At 36.8% G+C, this 16,591-nt stretch overlaps 1 long non-coding RNA gene across 1 annotated transcript in view; it reads right to left on the bottom strand.

The window, feature by feature from the left end:
• Positions 1 to 16,112, bottom strand: part of LOC123462732 — a 42,158-nt gene extending 26,046 nt beyond the window's left edge. The window contains exons 1-2 of the long non-coding RNA XR_006638493.1: positions 15,922 to 16,112; positions 10,346 to 10,421 (exon numbers count right to left, since the gene is read on the bottom strand). This is a non-coding gene — a long non-coding RNA (uncharacterized LOC123462732). The remainder of the gene's footprint in view (positions 1 to 10,345; positions 10,422 to 15,921) is intronic.
• Between the last annotated feature and the right edge of the window lie 479 nt (positions 16,113 to 16,591).

Below are 16,591 nucleotides of genomic sequence, written 5' to 3'. Positions count from 1 at the left end.
GTGATAGAGCAGGATGAATTTGCTGGCTGGCTATGTGTGGGGAGTAAGGGAGGAGAAAGATTTAGAACAAGCCAGCCACTACTCTTGATTTTGAGCCTGACCAGATGGTTTGCAATGTTCTCTTTGGTGCCAACAATTTGTGATCTATGATCTTAGAGTAGAATCCATATATTTTTTTTTGTAATAGATTTTGGAACAATACTCTTCCTCCTTTAGTGGATGTATTCCAGCATCTGGAAATGGCAAACCTAGAGATTTTCTCTGCTTCCGGAGTGTTACAGAGTTTAGCTGTTCACTGACAGCCTCATTAAAGACTTTTTGGAATCTTGCATTTGTGGGTTATAGAACTGCATGATCTGAAGGCAAACGTTTGTATGTTCCAGTGCTAGACTTTATTTTTGCGCTGTTGTAATTCTGTTTAAGTAGGTTTGACCTGATTATTTTAAAAGAGGTTCTGTGGTAATTCTTGTTTATTAGTCCTTCCCTCCATTCTTTTTGTTTCATGGATTAAAACAGTAATTGATTTTGTTTTCAGCTTTTATTTGAATGTAACCATTCTCTTCAAATACATCATGCATCTCCAAAGAAACTTATAAATTATAGACAAAGCAAAAGTTAAAATTAGCTCTGAGTGTGGTGTAATGCCCAAAGGAAACTATTTGAAAAGGTTACAAGCTGTCAAAAAACAATTTGTATGGTTAAAAGCCACACAGTTAGATGCTGTTAATGGAGTATTGGTAACGATTATGTGGACATTGGTTGCTTATTATGTCTCTGTGGCAAGTAATCGGTGTGCTCCTTTGGAAGCCAGGGAGACCTGGAATTCGGCACCTATTATCCAGAGAAGTGTATGGAGGAATGTGATGTTTTGTTTCAAGCAAACAGCGCCTATTCTTTCTCCAGATTTTAATAATTCCCCACCCCCAGTTGTCACTGATGCTGATTGTAGGAATAAAGACTAGTTACTCAGTGAAAGGGTCATAAAATCTATCATGTGGATAAAATTACTGAGCCATCTAGCCAGCTGGTCTCTATTTGGCTCTACTTTGCTTCATTAGTTTATGGGGTGAATTCACTCCATATTTAAGGAAAGCAAAAACGGCATCAAAACTAGTTTGTAATTAATTGCAGCTTTTTAGAAAGGCATGCATTTGCAAATGGAGAATATGTAATGTCAGATCCTGTGTTCTGATTATGTTATGGACCTGGCTTAAAATGCAACTTCTTTTTGTGTTTATGTTAACTTTGAATACAGTTTAGATACATTTTAAAACCCTAACCCCTATTTTACATCTTTGATGAGTTTCCCCTAAGCAAGTCAAATATTTAAGAGCAACACACCATTGGCTGGCCAGAGCACATGCATTGCTAAAGAATGTCAGAGTATTCTAGACATCTAGTGGTGTATAATACAGGTGCCTGTCTTCTTGTGTTGTCACAGATAATTACATGGGCTGTGTGTTTTAATAATAATAGCAATAATTTAATAATAATAATTTAATAATAATAAGATGACTTGTGTTAATGGATCCAGAAATAATAAATACAAGATTGTCTTCATTCAGATACCTTTTATGGAAGGACATAAGAGTAATAAGCAAGTCTGGATCCGTGTCTCATAAGAATGGCCAGAAGCACAAAGAACACACATGCTTTTAAACAGAAAGAGCCCAGTAGGCTGGAGCAGTAATATTTAATGCTAACTCTCATAAACACAGAAAGGAAAAGTCTGTTGAATAACGGAGCCAAATGTCATAAATATGCCTTCCTGTGTCAAAGACTAGAATCAGGTCTTACAAAGTACAACAGGCAAAGAGCTTCCTTTGGCCAGTAATGGTGGAAATGTTCTGCCTCAGGGTCAGTCAAGCTACTGACAAAAGCCTTTGTTCAGAAGTGGGTATTTTCCATTCAGGCCTGGGGCTCAAGAGTATGGGCTCAGAATATTTTCAGGGGATGTCCAACTACACCCAGCCATACCTGATGCTGGCACAGAATTTGCCATGACATTTGGACCACCTTTCTCAGACTATTTCTCTCCAAATCCTGTACTTTCAAGAAATTATCCATTTAAAATTAAAGAAACGGTAGACATGTATCGCTAGATCATTAGCAAAGGGAACTTGTTCCAAATGAAAGTTTCAGTTCTCTCATTTAACATTAGGGAGCTGTCTCAAAGAAATGAAAATGTAAGTAATTCACTCGGCATGGTTAATTTAGTACCTTTGGTGTAATTTGCAGGATATTTTATATAATATAATATCTTTAATATGTATTTTAGCTAACTTTAAAAAACTCCTTTCAAGGTGGATAGGAAAAGTATCATGTTCGTAATGTTACAGTGAAGAAACTAAGGTGATGGAATTGGACCAAGACATCCCATCTAGAAAGTCATGGTCCCTTTGAGCTGCTCTGTCAGAAAGGGAGCTTTCTGTGATTCTATATTGCCTCCTAATTTAAACTCTCATTTCTCTCCATGAAATAATAAAGCATACTGAAAAGTTAAAGTATGAAGAAAGAAGGGAAGAAGAACATAATTATCCTTTCATTTAACTTCCAGGATGGCATTTTTCTCTCTTGGCATAGGCATGTTGAATACCTTGAGCAAGGGAGTTGTGCAGAACCTGGAGTTCTAGTAAGGTATTTCAGAGGACAGACCATTCTTTCCATTCTTAGAGCTGACTGTTCTTTTCCTTACACTCCCTCAGCCCCTGTCTCCACAAAACTAGTGAATGTCAAAGCAAGTAAAAACAAACTTTTGTTTTCAAAGAATGACATACTGCTCTAAAAATATATCACATCAGAAATGTAGTTTTAATGGCCTAAGTTATATAAATGACACACAATAAAACATTATAATTGCCTATTATTTATATGTGAGTTCTAAGAATTGTTTCAAATTAATTGGAAGCAGGATTAACAATTTTAATCACTTTATGAAATATTCATGAGTATTTATAAAAATCATAGACATGTCTTTAATGGATTAATGATTTTTTCTTTCGTAGAAATTAAGGCAAAAGACCCCATTAGATAAAGTTTCTGAAGTCAGCTGCTGGTCCCCTTTAAGGGCTATCATGGTTGTTCTTGGCTGTCAGGCGTATCCACAGTCACCCCAGTGACTCTGTTCTGCTTTTAATAATGAACTAGGTTCTCCCATCAGAGTCAATTGGATGTGACAACAACCATAACAAGAATACCTTTACAGATGGACAGCACTTATACTTTTCACAACATACATTCTGGTTACAGGGGCAGGAATTCCATTGACTGTTTTTTTCCTGCCACTGTGTGGGCTTTAGGAACCTCAAATTTTCTGGTAGGATTTATAATAGCTTCTTTCTCTTTTCTTTAATGATAGACAATAAGAATCCAAAAGAAACAGTTGGGCTAGCAAGCTGCAAGAGAAGCACACACTGAATGGACTCAATGATGCATCTTGTGCTCTTCGCCATCTCTTTGTCCCACAACTTTTTTTTTTTTTTTTTTTAACAGAAATTGTCATGCAGACTAAAGTCAGCTTGTTAGGGAAGAGTGGTGGGCAGAATGGAGGCAGGTAATAGATGTAAAGGGCTTATAAAAGGATGGGGGAAAGAAGGCCAAGAAGAATCAATGCATCGAACTTAAGCACTGGAATGCTCTGTAAATGGTTTACCTACATGATCTTCATCTATACATCCCTAAGGCTGTTTTGGGAAAGGATATTTGGCACTCTTGATGGAAGTGTTGGTGGTTATTTTTGTAAGGGAAACATTAATAAACCTGTTGATAATTTTATAATTCTAATGTGGGTTAATTATTTGCCACTTAGAATCCTATTAGTTTTGAATGAGGGTGGAAGGTCCATGACTAATGATATAAAGCAGAGGAAAAGAACCTAAACTTTTCAGGACTGTAATGAGCAGAACTTGGTGCCACAGAGGAGTGGTCAGGGCTGGAACTAATAGTGTGACAGTCCTGTTACACTTATGGTAAACACTTTCCTTTATTACAGAGTTGGAGAATAAGTAAAGAGGAAGGGGAGATTCATTGAAGGAGCTTATATAAAATTAGTTCTTATTATTGGAGAAACTCCCAATTTTATGTGCCTATGACCTTCAAGGTGCAGGTGACAGAATTAGAAAACATGAATTAGATTGCAGTTTCAAAATTGTCTTAGATAACATTATCACAGTATTTATGTTTCTTTGAGCAGAAAAATATTATACATGGAAAATTTGGAAATTAACATAATGTAAAAAATAAGATTAAAAATCATCCAGAATGTAACCTACAGACAGAATATTACCAGTAATACTTGGATGTATCTTATTTTTTTTTTATGTGCTGAAGGATATCAACCTTTTTAAAAAATGCAAAGTAACGAAAAATCTAAAGTGATACTATTAATGTAATATCTATGCTAATGAGAATTTAACCTATGTTAAAAAGTTTAAAGTAGAAGGAACAGGCCTCTTTTACTTTTTCAATGAATAGTAAGTGACTTGTGAATTTGCTGAGTAAACTAAGCACTCTGTGAACACTGCCACTGTGATCCCAGGAAGTGTGTTGATAACAGTTGGAACATGACTAGCAGGTGTGTGGCATTTAGACTGTAAAGATTCTGGACCAAGATTTGATTCATGCCTTAGACTGTTAAAGATGTTACCATGCTCCTTAGAATGGCACAATTTAAAACTCACAAATTGCATATTTTTGGAAATTTCCATTTCATATTTTCTTTTTAAAATTTTTTTTTGTTTATTTATTTGAGAGCTACAGACAGAGAAAGAAAGAGGCAGATAGATAGACAGAGAGAGAGAATGGGTGCACCAGGACCTCCAGCCACTGCAGGCAACCTCCAGACTCGTGTGCCCCCTTGTGTATCTGGCTAACGTGGGTCCTGGGGAATCGAACCTCCAACCTGGGTCTTCAGGCTTCACAGGCAAGAGCTTAACCACTAAGCCATATCTCCAGCCTCATTTCATATTTTCAAATCATTGTTGATAATAGGTAATTAAAGCTGCAGAATGTGAAACTGAAGAACATTGGGAATACTGTATGTCAATTTCTCATTGCTGAGATGAAATACCCACCAAAGATCAGTTTATGGCAGGAAGATATTATTTTGACCTACAGTATTTTTAAATTTTGTTTATTATTTATTTAAGAGTGACAGGCAAAGAGAGAGAGAGAGAGAGAGAGAGAGAGAGAGAGAGAGAGAGGGAGAAATGGGTATGCTGCCAGGGCTTCCAGCCACTGCAAACAACCTCCAGACATGTGCACCCCCTTGAGTATCTGTCTAACGTGGATCCTGGGGAATCAAGTCTCGAACAGGGATCCTTAGGCTTCACAGGCAAGCGCTTAATGACTAGGCCATCTCTCCAGCCCTTGACCTACAGTTTTGAGCAAAGTTGTATCATGATGGGGAAATACATGGCAGCAGCTGGCATTATATTGTCACATGAGCAGGGAGGAAGGAGCAAGAGCTAGCAGGATTGTGCTATAATGCCTCAAGGCCAGCCCCTGGTGATATACTTCCTCCATCAAGACCTTACCTTCCAAAGGTTCTAAACCTTCCCAAACAATGCCATCAACTAGGATCAGGTATTTAAACCATAAGGTAATAGGGGACACTTAACCTTCAAATCATGACTGTAATATACCTTTTTACCTTTCCAAGACATATAATACTTACATTCCAATTTAAAATTGATTGTAATTGATTCCATAAATTTGTTTTTTGAGACAAAATTTCCTGTAGCCTAAAATTCACTATGCAGCTTAGACTGGTCATAAACTCTTGATCCTCCTTTATCCATGTCCTCCCAATTCCTTGCATTACAGGCATGTGCCACCATGCCCACTGGCTGATGTTTTGCTATTTTAAATTTTTTATTAGAATACATTAATTATATGGAACAATGGGTTATATTATGGCATAATTTTTATTTTTAAAAGAATTTATTTGAGAGAAAGAGAAAGAGACACAAAAATAGAGGCAGACAAAGAGATTGGATGCACCAGGGCCTTATAGCTACTGCAAAGTAACTGCAGATACATGTGCCACCTTGTGCATCTGACTTTATGTGGGCATTGTAGAATCAAACCTGGGTCCTTGCTGGCAAGTTCCTTAACCTCTAAGCAATCTCCATAGTTCCACTTATGGCATTTTTCATGTCTAGCTCATTACTTTCTTTTATCCTCCCTGATGCTTTACATTTACTTATTTATTTATTTTAGGTAGGTTCTTACTCTAGCCCAGGCTGACCTGGATCTCACTATGTAGTCTCAAGGTGGCCTTGAACTCATGGGAATCTTCTTACCTCTGCCTTCCAAGTGCTGGGATTAAAGGCATACACCACCACACCCAGCTGTGATGTTTTACTTTTAAATCCATTTGTAAAACTTTTATTGGAAGCTTCCATAAGTATAGATAATACTTGAATACAAAATTTTAAATATTTTTATTTATTTATTTGAGAGACAGATGAGGGGGAGAGAGATACTGAGAGCAAGAGACAGAGAGAGCGCTAGAATGAGAATGGGTACACCAGGGCCTCCTGCTGCTGCAAAAGAACTCTAGGTGCATGAGCCATCTTGGGACTCTAGCTGAATGTGGGTACTGGGGAATCAAACTTGCTTTGCAGGCAAGTGCCTTAATTGCTGAACCATACATCCAACCCAAAATATAAAAATTTAAAATTTATATCATTTAAATTGATTTACAGAAGAAATCTAATGAGCCCAATGCCATTATACTCTTGTGAAGAAATATATTTCTAGCATGATAATGTTCGATTTTCAGCAAAAATTCTTTAAATTTATTTTTCTGTCGTGAATACTCCATTGCTAATGCTTCCTTTTGTCTTAGATCGTCATCTACCCTGTGGTGCTTCTCATTTGTCTTGAGTGTTCTCGTAATGCAGAGTTTGCATGGAAGTGGTTTGGGTCATAAGTTTTCTGAGTACTTGACTTATAATTACTCTGTTTTACAGTTGAGTAGAAAAGTATGGCTGTAAAGTTATTTCTTCTCAGACTATTAGTTTTTTATAACACTCAAATTATCTTTTGGGCTAATTTTGTACTATTTTTTAACCTTTCTTCAATTTATGCAATTTTCTCACTTAAAAAATACAACACTTTGTTTAAGCCTTTGCTCTTCACTGCATCTGAGTTGCTTGTAAAATGGACATTGGAATATCCCTACCTCTTACACTGTACGTGTCGGGTACTGAGGAAACATCCAGGAAGTTAAGTAAGGTGTCAAAAATAGCAAGTATAAATTTTCTTTTCTTTTTTTTAAAAAGAAAATCTTTATTTATAAAGGCTGAACTTTGTTAATTTTTTGTAGCAATGTTAACTTTGGCTCACATGTGGACTGATCATAGAAGATCACTAAGATGGTGAAATGTACTAATGTATACAAAAACTCTCAGTTTCAGTCCACACTTTCTGACTTAATTTCTCCAAGTTCATCATCATTTTAGGCTCCAATTTCCTTCTCTGTAAAATGGCTACTTAAAAATACTGATAGGATTGAGAATAAGTAGGTAGATACTAATGAAGTAATAAAGTACATTCTTGTTAGAATAGTTAGTTGGGCAGCTACCAAATATTTATTGGGTTTATTGTAAGACTACCACTTATTCCTTTAATTGAAATACATAACCAACAGAATTATGGGGAACTAAATCACTTGGGAGGACAATGTTGCCTATAAAATACATGTACCATTCTGCTAAGTTTGGAAATTTAATCACGACCATGAAATTGGACATGAAGAAAAGATAAGTGGAATGCTATAAGTAATGTTTTGTATTCTTAGTAATTTAACACATTGTTAAATGGGATTTTCTTTCTGTCTTTGAGTGGTTGGGACTCCCAAGCTGAGGAAATCAGTGTTAAGTATTGCACACTCTAAGAAAGGTGTAAGACTTCTCTGCAAAGGACTAGCTTTTCTCTTCTCACCTAAAAAAGAAAATCTGGCAGCTTTTCCAAGGAAGATAGTGTGACTAGTGTTTTCCCCCAGCATGAATGAGATACAAGTTACATACTAAATGATGTACTTATTGTAAAGTATACAGCAATGGCTTATAATACATTTGTACAGTATCTTGTTTCTTTTATCTAAACTTATTTGAAAGAGAGATGGTGAGGAGGCCTCTTGCCACAGCAAACAAACTCCAGATGCATGCACAATGTTGTACAACTGACTTTATGTGAGTAATTGCAGAATAGAACCTGGGCCAGCAATCTTTGCAAGCAAGAGTGTTGAATTACTAAGCCATCGCCTCAGCCAATGCCTTGATTTTTAAACACTTTCATTGCTCCTCAAAACAAATTTCTCACCTTTCACACTTATCCCTTAATCTTCACAATGTCCCTAATCTTAGGTAACTTCTAATCAGCTTTCTGTTTCAATAGATTTTTCTATTGCACACATTTCTTACATATGGACAATATATGTCTTCTGTCTTTTGAGATTAGCTCTTTCAGTACACATGTCTTTCTAGTTTCATTCATGTTGTATCAGTACTTACTTTTTAAAAAAAATCTAATAGTAAGAATTTCATTGTATGGGACTGCTACATTTTTCTTATTCATTCTTTAATTGATAGACATTAAAGGTGGTTCCACTTTGGGCCATTATGTCTAATGCTAATTTGGCTTTTAACATCTGTGGAAAAGGCTTTGTATCATATGTGTTCCTTTCTTCAGGTAATAGGTCTAGGTGTGGAATTGCTGGGTTATAACATAACTTTATTCTTAAACTCTGGAGGAAACACTAGGTTGTTTTGCAAAGTGGCCGCACACATTACGCAATCTCTAGCAACATGTAAGAGTTCCAATTCTTCATCTTGGTTGACACATTTTATTATCTATCCTATTGATGACAGCCATCCTAATAGGTTGAAGTGGTATTTCAGCTGACTGTTGATGATGGTGAGCAACTTTTTGTGTACTTACAAGACATTTGCATATATTCTTTGGAGAACTGTTGATTCAGACCCTGTGTCTCATTTTTAAAATGGTAATTTGCTATTTTGTCTTAACATAAAGGTTATGTATTTCTGTTTTACACAGTTCTGTGAAAGGCTCCAATGCTTAGAACATAGGGGCTGTCAATTAGAAGAGATATGTGAGTTTCAAGCTGTGATATTTGTGATCTTTAGAAAGTGCTAGGTCTAGCACTTGCATAGAATGGGAGTAGATTATGAAGAGGGTATTGGTAGGAGTGACTTGTTTGAGAAGCACTAATGCTGAAGTGGCTAGGATCCACCAAGAGGTCTATATTCATGGTGACTAGAACTATTTAGAAAGGACCCTTTACTGTCAGGCAAGAGCCATTGAACATAGTGCCAAGTTAAAAGCTGGAGAAGAAGAAAAGGTAGTTAGCTTGAATGTGTTGCAGCATCAGCAAGGCTATAGCACACAGGTACAAAATGTGGACCTCTAAGGAGCCTCCCAAGCCATCCATGAGATGAGGGATTTCAGTGCATGTTACATGAGCCTTTGTGCTTTCCACCAGTCTCTATCATACAGCTTCCCGCTTTGGAGGACCTTGCAACAGAAAGGGTACACGGTAGCTGGGCATGGTGGAACATGCCTCTAGTCTCAGCACTTGGAAGGCAGAGGTAGGAGGATCTATATAAGTTTGAGGCCAGCCTGGGACTACAGAGTTAGTGCCAGGTCAGCCTGGACTAGAGTGAGACCCTACCTTGGGAAAAAAAGGTACTAGGAAAGAAAGTTATAGAAGGTGAGAAATCAGCAGAGAAAACAGAAACCTCTGTACCTCTAACCCTACTTTCCCATTTCTGGTCATCCAGTTGCAAGGCAAGCCTGTGTTGGCACAGGGAACAAGCTTTAAAATGAACAAAATTTCATTTAGAATTAATTGGGTATTTTTATAACTAAAAATAAATATACTGTTCTACTACCAAAAATGACCACAAATGCTACAGAGAACTTCCTAAGCTATTGTCCATGGTAGGAAAAATTAGCTAGACAAATGAATGAAAAATTAAAATAGCAGTATATAAAAAGACCAGTTTAGGTTGCTCCATGAACGCAGAAGGAACACAGCATACTGTTCAACACGTACACATATATAGACAACTGTATACTCCACAATGCTGTGTTCTTTCTGTGTCCATGGACCATCTCTAGATCCTTGTGTTTGTGCATCAAAGAGAATCATAGACTATCACATAATCATATGGAATTGCCAGTCATAAGGCATAGGGCAATGGTGGGTTCAAGCCATCGATACCAAACCTGTGATGAGCAAATCATGACCCGTGTGCAACAGCAGAGCTTGGAGCAGTCTTTCAAGCTGCTGATGTTGATGGCCCCAGTGATGACTTACCTCACCTTGCGTAATGAGCTACCTTTATTCTCCTAGGAGGTGGTCTTAGGTCTTTTAACTGCAGTTAATTCAACAGCTGAAAATATTCAGTCAAACAATGGTTAAACTAGTATCATAGACAGAAACATTTTTCTAATTCATATATTAATATGAATATGTCATTTGAGTAAGTGAACTCTTTGGGTGGCACACTCCTGGATGTGACCACAGGGACCAGCACTGGCTCAGACCCCGAGAGCTCTGGTCCTGCATTTGGTCATGTCAGGCCCAAGATCAGGGAATAGCTCACGCACTAGAAAGCTTGGAATGACATCTTAGAGACCCAGAGCACGGAGGCCCTTTACACAAACAGAACAAATCCTTTTCAGTGCTTTTAGACCCTAACAAACATGGGGTATGTGTAAGTCCACACTCCCCCACCGTACAGCTAGCCCCCACCCTGTGAACCCCTGAACTCTTTTCAGCATTTTTTCAATCTGCCCCATTGAACAATCTGAGTTCATTGTAACAAATACAATCTCATTGAATTGAATTCTGAAGAGACTTTATGCTTGAGAAAAAAGAGAACTGGCCCTATATTCTCTTTAGTTTAAACAAGGGACAGAACACAGCAAATGAGAAACAGGGTGAGCTGAGTTTTCTGGAAGGGTGGGAGGGACAGAGAAGGGAAAAAAAAATGGATAGACTTGTACTTGGTAAGGAATCAATTTTCAGGTGTCCCAGGAACAAAAGAACACTGTTAATGTCAATGCTTTGATTGTGTGACTGCTAGGTGTCATGGGGACAATTTCATTTCCCTACCACAATGTGATACATTTAATTCATATTCTTTCATATGTAAGATAGGGCTTGGAGTCAGAATCATTATAATTATAAAGTGGCAAAGGAAAAACATGCCAGTAGCTATTTGCAGATGTAATAAAGATTTGAGTAATCTGAATATGTATAGTTTGTATTGGCTTGCTGGCCATCCTGGTCTGATAAACCCATGCTATGGCCCAGACACACACAGTGCAGTGCCTGGTATCATTATGATTATCTATGGCCCTCTCATTACTCACCCATTCCTTCAGTTATATCTAGGGTAAAAATAATAAGCCATAAGCTTCCCTGCTGCTTAACCTAATAAAAAATCATTCCCCATTCCAAGCACCATGTCTATTATTCAAAGCAAATTAGGATCATGCAGACAGATTTCGTCTTCCTTCACTGGGGCATCTGACCTCCATCCCCTGAAGCTGTCGACCCATGCAAATGTTACATTTAGGAACTCATTCTTGATTTTAGGGGGCTACAAATCTCTAATAACTTAACAAGCAAAACATAGAGTCAGCTTTGCAATGCTTCAGCACACAAATTAGCTAGACAAATAAAAAGGATTAAAAAAATCTTGAAAATAGCACTTATCATCAGTCTCCCATTCAGAAATAATGAAAGGAGATGGTTTATACAGATTTAGTAATAAGACATGACATAAATGTAAATATAACACATTCTGACCTTTCTTCTGGTGAACAATAAGCATTTGTTCATTATCCAGAGCCTCTTCATTTACAATGAATGTGGTGATGAATCGGAGTTATGACATCAATTAAATCACAAGTTTATGTTATTTTTCAAACAGAGAAAATGTAGATATTTTAAGGTAGGTAGCAAAAATGATGAGTTACTATCCATCCTTGGTCTCTAAATGAGTTATACATATTCAAAAAAGGACCATTAAAGATGCTGTTCAAAGTCAGGATCATATATTACTTTTACCCTGAACAAAGATAACATTTGTAGAATCCCATTAGCAATAAATCTTTAGATTTTTTTCACTTAAAATCTTATGATCCCAATGGGAAGAATAGATAATCAGTAAATAGAACTCTGATATGTGTCAGGAATTTGCCTGAATTAGAGCTGAACTAACTTGACAGGGGGATGGAGAAAAAAAATTACCCTAGCATTCTGATGAATGCATTTGAATTTTTCTTTAAAGGCATCACTAAAATGGAAACAAAAGTACTTACCTTGTCACATTTGAAAAACACAGGATGTATAATATACAATTACCAATGATATAAAGTAAATATCTTTGCATAAAAGATAGTCACAGACCATAGAATACTTTCAAAGAATATTGAATTTTAATATGTTTTCAAAGTATTACAAAATAAAATATAAATAGTTTGGTATTATGTATTTTTCCTTTTAGGGATTTTAACATTAGAAAGGAAGACACATGAAAACTTGGTTTATAAATTCTCTTTTTTTTTTACCCAACCAGTGGTTGTGTCAGAAAAGAAAGCAAAAAGATCAGGTAATATTCTGGAATATTATATGCAATATACAAAAGATATATCATAGGAAGACATGGTCATCATTGCACTGATGCAGCCCCCAAGGATTAAATGCTCATTTTCATTGCAGGAGAATTTCTCCCTTATTTCTCTGAGCTAAAGAGTCTTGGAAAAGGTAAACTATACCATGCACAGAGCCTTATGTTGAGATGAGGATTGTTTATTAAGATCTCGGCAACACATCATTTCCTTTCTCTTTCAAAGGGCATTATTCATGAATTTAAGTGCCACCTTTGCAGGTAGGACCTTTGGAAGCATAAGAGGATGTTGGGATAGAGCAGAAAGACAGAGAGCTGGTGGAGGCAATTCCAAAAACCAATATTTCCTCAAAGCAGGGCAAAGATTACTTACAATGAATCTAACTGGATAGACCTTTTACCACAAATCCAGTTAAAATCAAAGCCAGCATTTCAATGACAATAATGGGGAAAGACTGGCTAGAACTTAAGCTAGAAATACGAAATTTAAAATAATGAGCACATTTTTCAAATAAAATTTAAGTTACAAGAAAAATTCTTCATAAGTTCTGTGAATAGTTGAAGAATTAAGCATCTGGCTAACATGGGTCCTGGGGAATTGAACTTGGTTCCTTTGGCTTTACAGGCAAATGCCTTAACCACTAAGCCAGTCATTTAGCTCTACTTTATACTTTTTAACATCAAGAGAAGGTTTATCAGATGAGTAAGCTGGTAAAAGTATTTCACCATTTTACTCATCTGGAGTTTCCTGAATATTTGCTCTTCAAATTGTTCTTTTTGAATTTTATCATCTTTTAACTTCCCCCTTTTCAAGAAAACTCTTCCAACCATTGAGCCATCTCCCCAGCCCAGACTTCTATTTGAATCCTCTCACCTTGATAGAACTATAGAATCTTAACCTGTGACTTAGGCAGTTCTCCTTGACTTTTTTCACTGTATGAACCCATTTTTTGAAATATATGTGAAATGATTTACGATTCACTTGTGGCTTTTCCATTTGCATGGGAAGTTACAGGCAATACATTGTCAACAGGATTGTAACTGATGAAGATATCCACTTTATGTCTCAGAGAAATCCTATACTAATTGTATATCATTCCATCACATCCCCCTTTGCTCTGTCTTATAACAGAGATGTGCTCTTCTCAACTGCCAGCACAAATGATGGTAACCCAGAAAGGATCTCCTAAGTTTAGGTGAGAGACCCATCCATGAAGTCATTGGTCATTTCACTAGTGAAGATTTTCATGTTGTGACAACTTTAATTTTCTATGAGCAATTCCTTAACTGGCAAGATGCACAGAATGAGGGTTGGGCAGATGGCTCAGCAGTTACAGGTGCTTGTTAGGAAAGCTTTAAGGCCCAAGTTCAATTCTGCAGCACACATACAAAGCCTAATATGCAAAGAGGCACATGTGTCTGGAGTTTGTTCCAGCAAGAAGCCCTGATGTGCCCATACTCTCCTCTCTCTTTCTCCTTTCTCTGAAATAAATAAGTACACATAGTTTTTTAAAGACTCATAAAATGAATACTTAGATAAGGAATCAGATACCTGTGTTTATTTGACAATTTTATAAAACTGCAGGGAAAATAGTATAGATGTTATTAATAGCTAAATAGCTAATATTTTCAAAAGTGAATTATGTTCTATCAATGTAGAATTTACAGACTCATGTCTCAGAATTCTCACTGTTCAATATAAAATGGAGGGCAATTTAGCTTTAATGTCCCAATTTCGTCAAATCCCTCAAATATCTTTTTTTACTATTTTTTTTTCTATCCATTTTGAATACAAACATGGCTATGCATACTGACAGACAGAGTGGTTAGATCTGCAGACAGGTCATGCATCTCTTCCACAAGGAACTGAGATCTAGGAGAAACACTGGGACAAGTGCAATAGAATGCGATCTTCACCAAATAGTCATTCACTGTGTGTGAGGCACAGGGCTGGATGCTTTACAGAGATAATTTCATTTAGTTCTAACAGCATAATTGATGGCTGGGGATAGACACATACTCAGGTCTTTCTGAGGCTAAGGTCATGCTGTTTAACATCCGAGTCCACCACTGCCCCAGAATGCAGATGAACATTGGTTCCCAGGTGCTGTGAGAACATCATGGATGAGTACAACACATAAGCTTCAGAAACACTTTCTGGGATGCTCTCATCTGGGCTGGAAGTTGAAAGGGAGAGAGCATGGCCCTTGGACAAGGCAGAGCAAAACGGGTTGTAGGACAGGGCCACTTTGGATTCAGAAAATCAGTCTAAGTTTTCTTCAGCACTGTAAGCACAGGTCTAGCATAGAACATTTTTTACATTACATTACCTGGAACATAACAATGTAATTTCATTCACAACCACATTTAATGTTTCTAACACCAGAAAATTCCAAATGAAATCTTCTATCTAATCCTTGCCCCCATTTGTGTGTAGAAAATTTCTCAAGCCCTCTGCCTCAGGCTGTTAAAACGCTCATCACTGCTGCTTCTGGTTTCTTTGACAATGTATATTTACCAAGAAATGTCACATGGGATTTTGCATTTATATAATGCTTTTTAGAGCAATGAAAACCCAATAAAATCAGTCAGCTTATTTAATGTTCAAAGTGTTTAATAAGGTTTTTTTTGAATGAACCATTTAAATGAGTTTTTTTCTTTTTTCATTAATTAACTCACCAGAGCACCAAATACGTATCAGATAAATGAATTGATGGGGTCCCTGGTTTAGTTGAGGATGCAATACGGAAAGCTCTAATTAGGCAGGCAAGAGCTCTAGATAATTAAATAGTGATTAATAGATTTTTGTGCAACCAAAATTAAAAGTAACTAATTGGTTGAAAAACTATTTAAAATCATATGCATAGAACTTTCATGTTGAATACAATTCTGAAAGATATTGAGGTTATTTTGATTATGTTAACAGTGAAGATTTTGGTATTTTCCTTCTCTTCCCCACTCCCTTCTGAGATCTTCTGTCAAAGTGTTCCCATGTTAATAGCAGAATATAATGGAAGTTTATGCAATTAAATACAGTGAGAGAGTTTATAGACCATCTATCATTGGCTATGGATCATATACTGTGAATTTCAGAAAATAAAAGGGAATTCCATTTGTAGCCCACTCTTGCCTGAAGCTTACCTAATGAAATCTTTCTCACTCATAGAATTAACAGTGTATCCAGCTGAAAAGTATTTAACATTCTCTGTGCATACTAGGCATGCAAAAGTAGAATAAAACCTTGCATACTTACAGGGGATTTTTGTTGCTTTTTCTTCAGCCTAAATTAGGCTGCTCTTATTCATTTAGTGAATTTGAAAGGAGCTGAACTTTTAAAATTCTGAACTGCCAGTCCCCATCATTTCATGTGACAGCTGACACTGAGAGTGAAGAACACACAGATCCTGTGAGCAGAGAAAAACGCTGCTAATAACTGCCATTGTTTCTCCCTGTGCAGAGGAGCGCCTCCAACCACTGTTTGCAGATCTAGCAGGTTTGTTATGATGCAAAATGCATGTTTGGCTGTCACCATTTTTGTTTACTACCTGTAGAGCATAAAATTGCTGATAAAAATTGAAGAAACATAAGGCCAGATCCATTAAGAGCCACACTTTTCTCCTTCCTGCCCTCCACACCCTTCAGCTTCCCATTTCAATGTAACAAACGCTAAGTCTTAAAGAGTGCCCAATTCTCGAGATAATTGCAAGATTTCTGTATTTATGGGAAATAAGAGTTCTGAAACATCAACTTATTTATTTATTCTCTGTGCTTTGTTGGCAAGTGAAGGGGTCTTGTGAACACTGGTTGGCCTTCCCATTTGGGGAGTTCATTTATGAATATCCATGAGTGTTTTGGAGGCTTTTTAGCATTGTTTTTCTACCATGGAACTTCTGAAGCCAGTGTTCATGGGCAAGTTGAAGGAT

Source organism: Jaculus jaculus, chromosome 8, assembly GCF_020740685.1.
Source record: "Jaculus jaculus isolate mJacJac1 chromosome 8, mJacJac1.mat.Y.cur, whole genome shotgun sequence".
NCBI lineage: Eukaryota > Metazoa > Chordata > Mammalia > Rodentia > Dipodidae > Jaculus > Jaculus jaculus.
The sequence above is the reverse complement of the archived record's forward strand: the minus strand, read 5'-3'. Positions and strand labels throughout refer to the sequence as shown.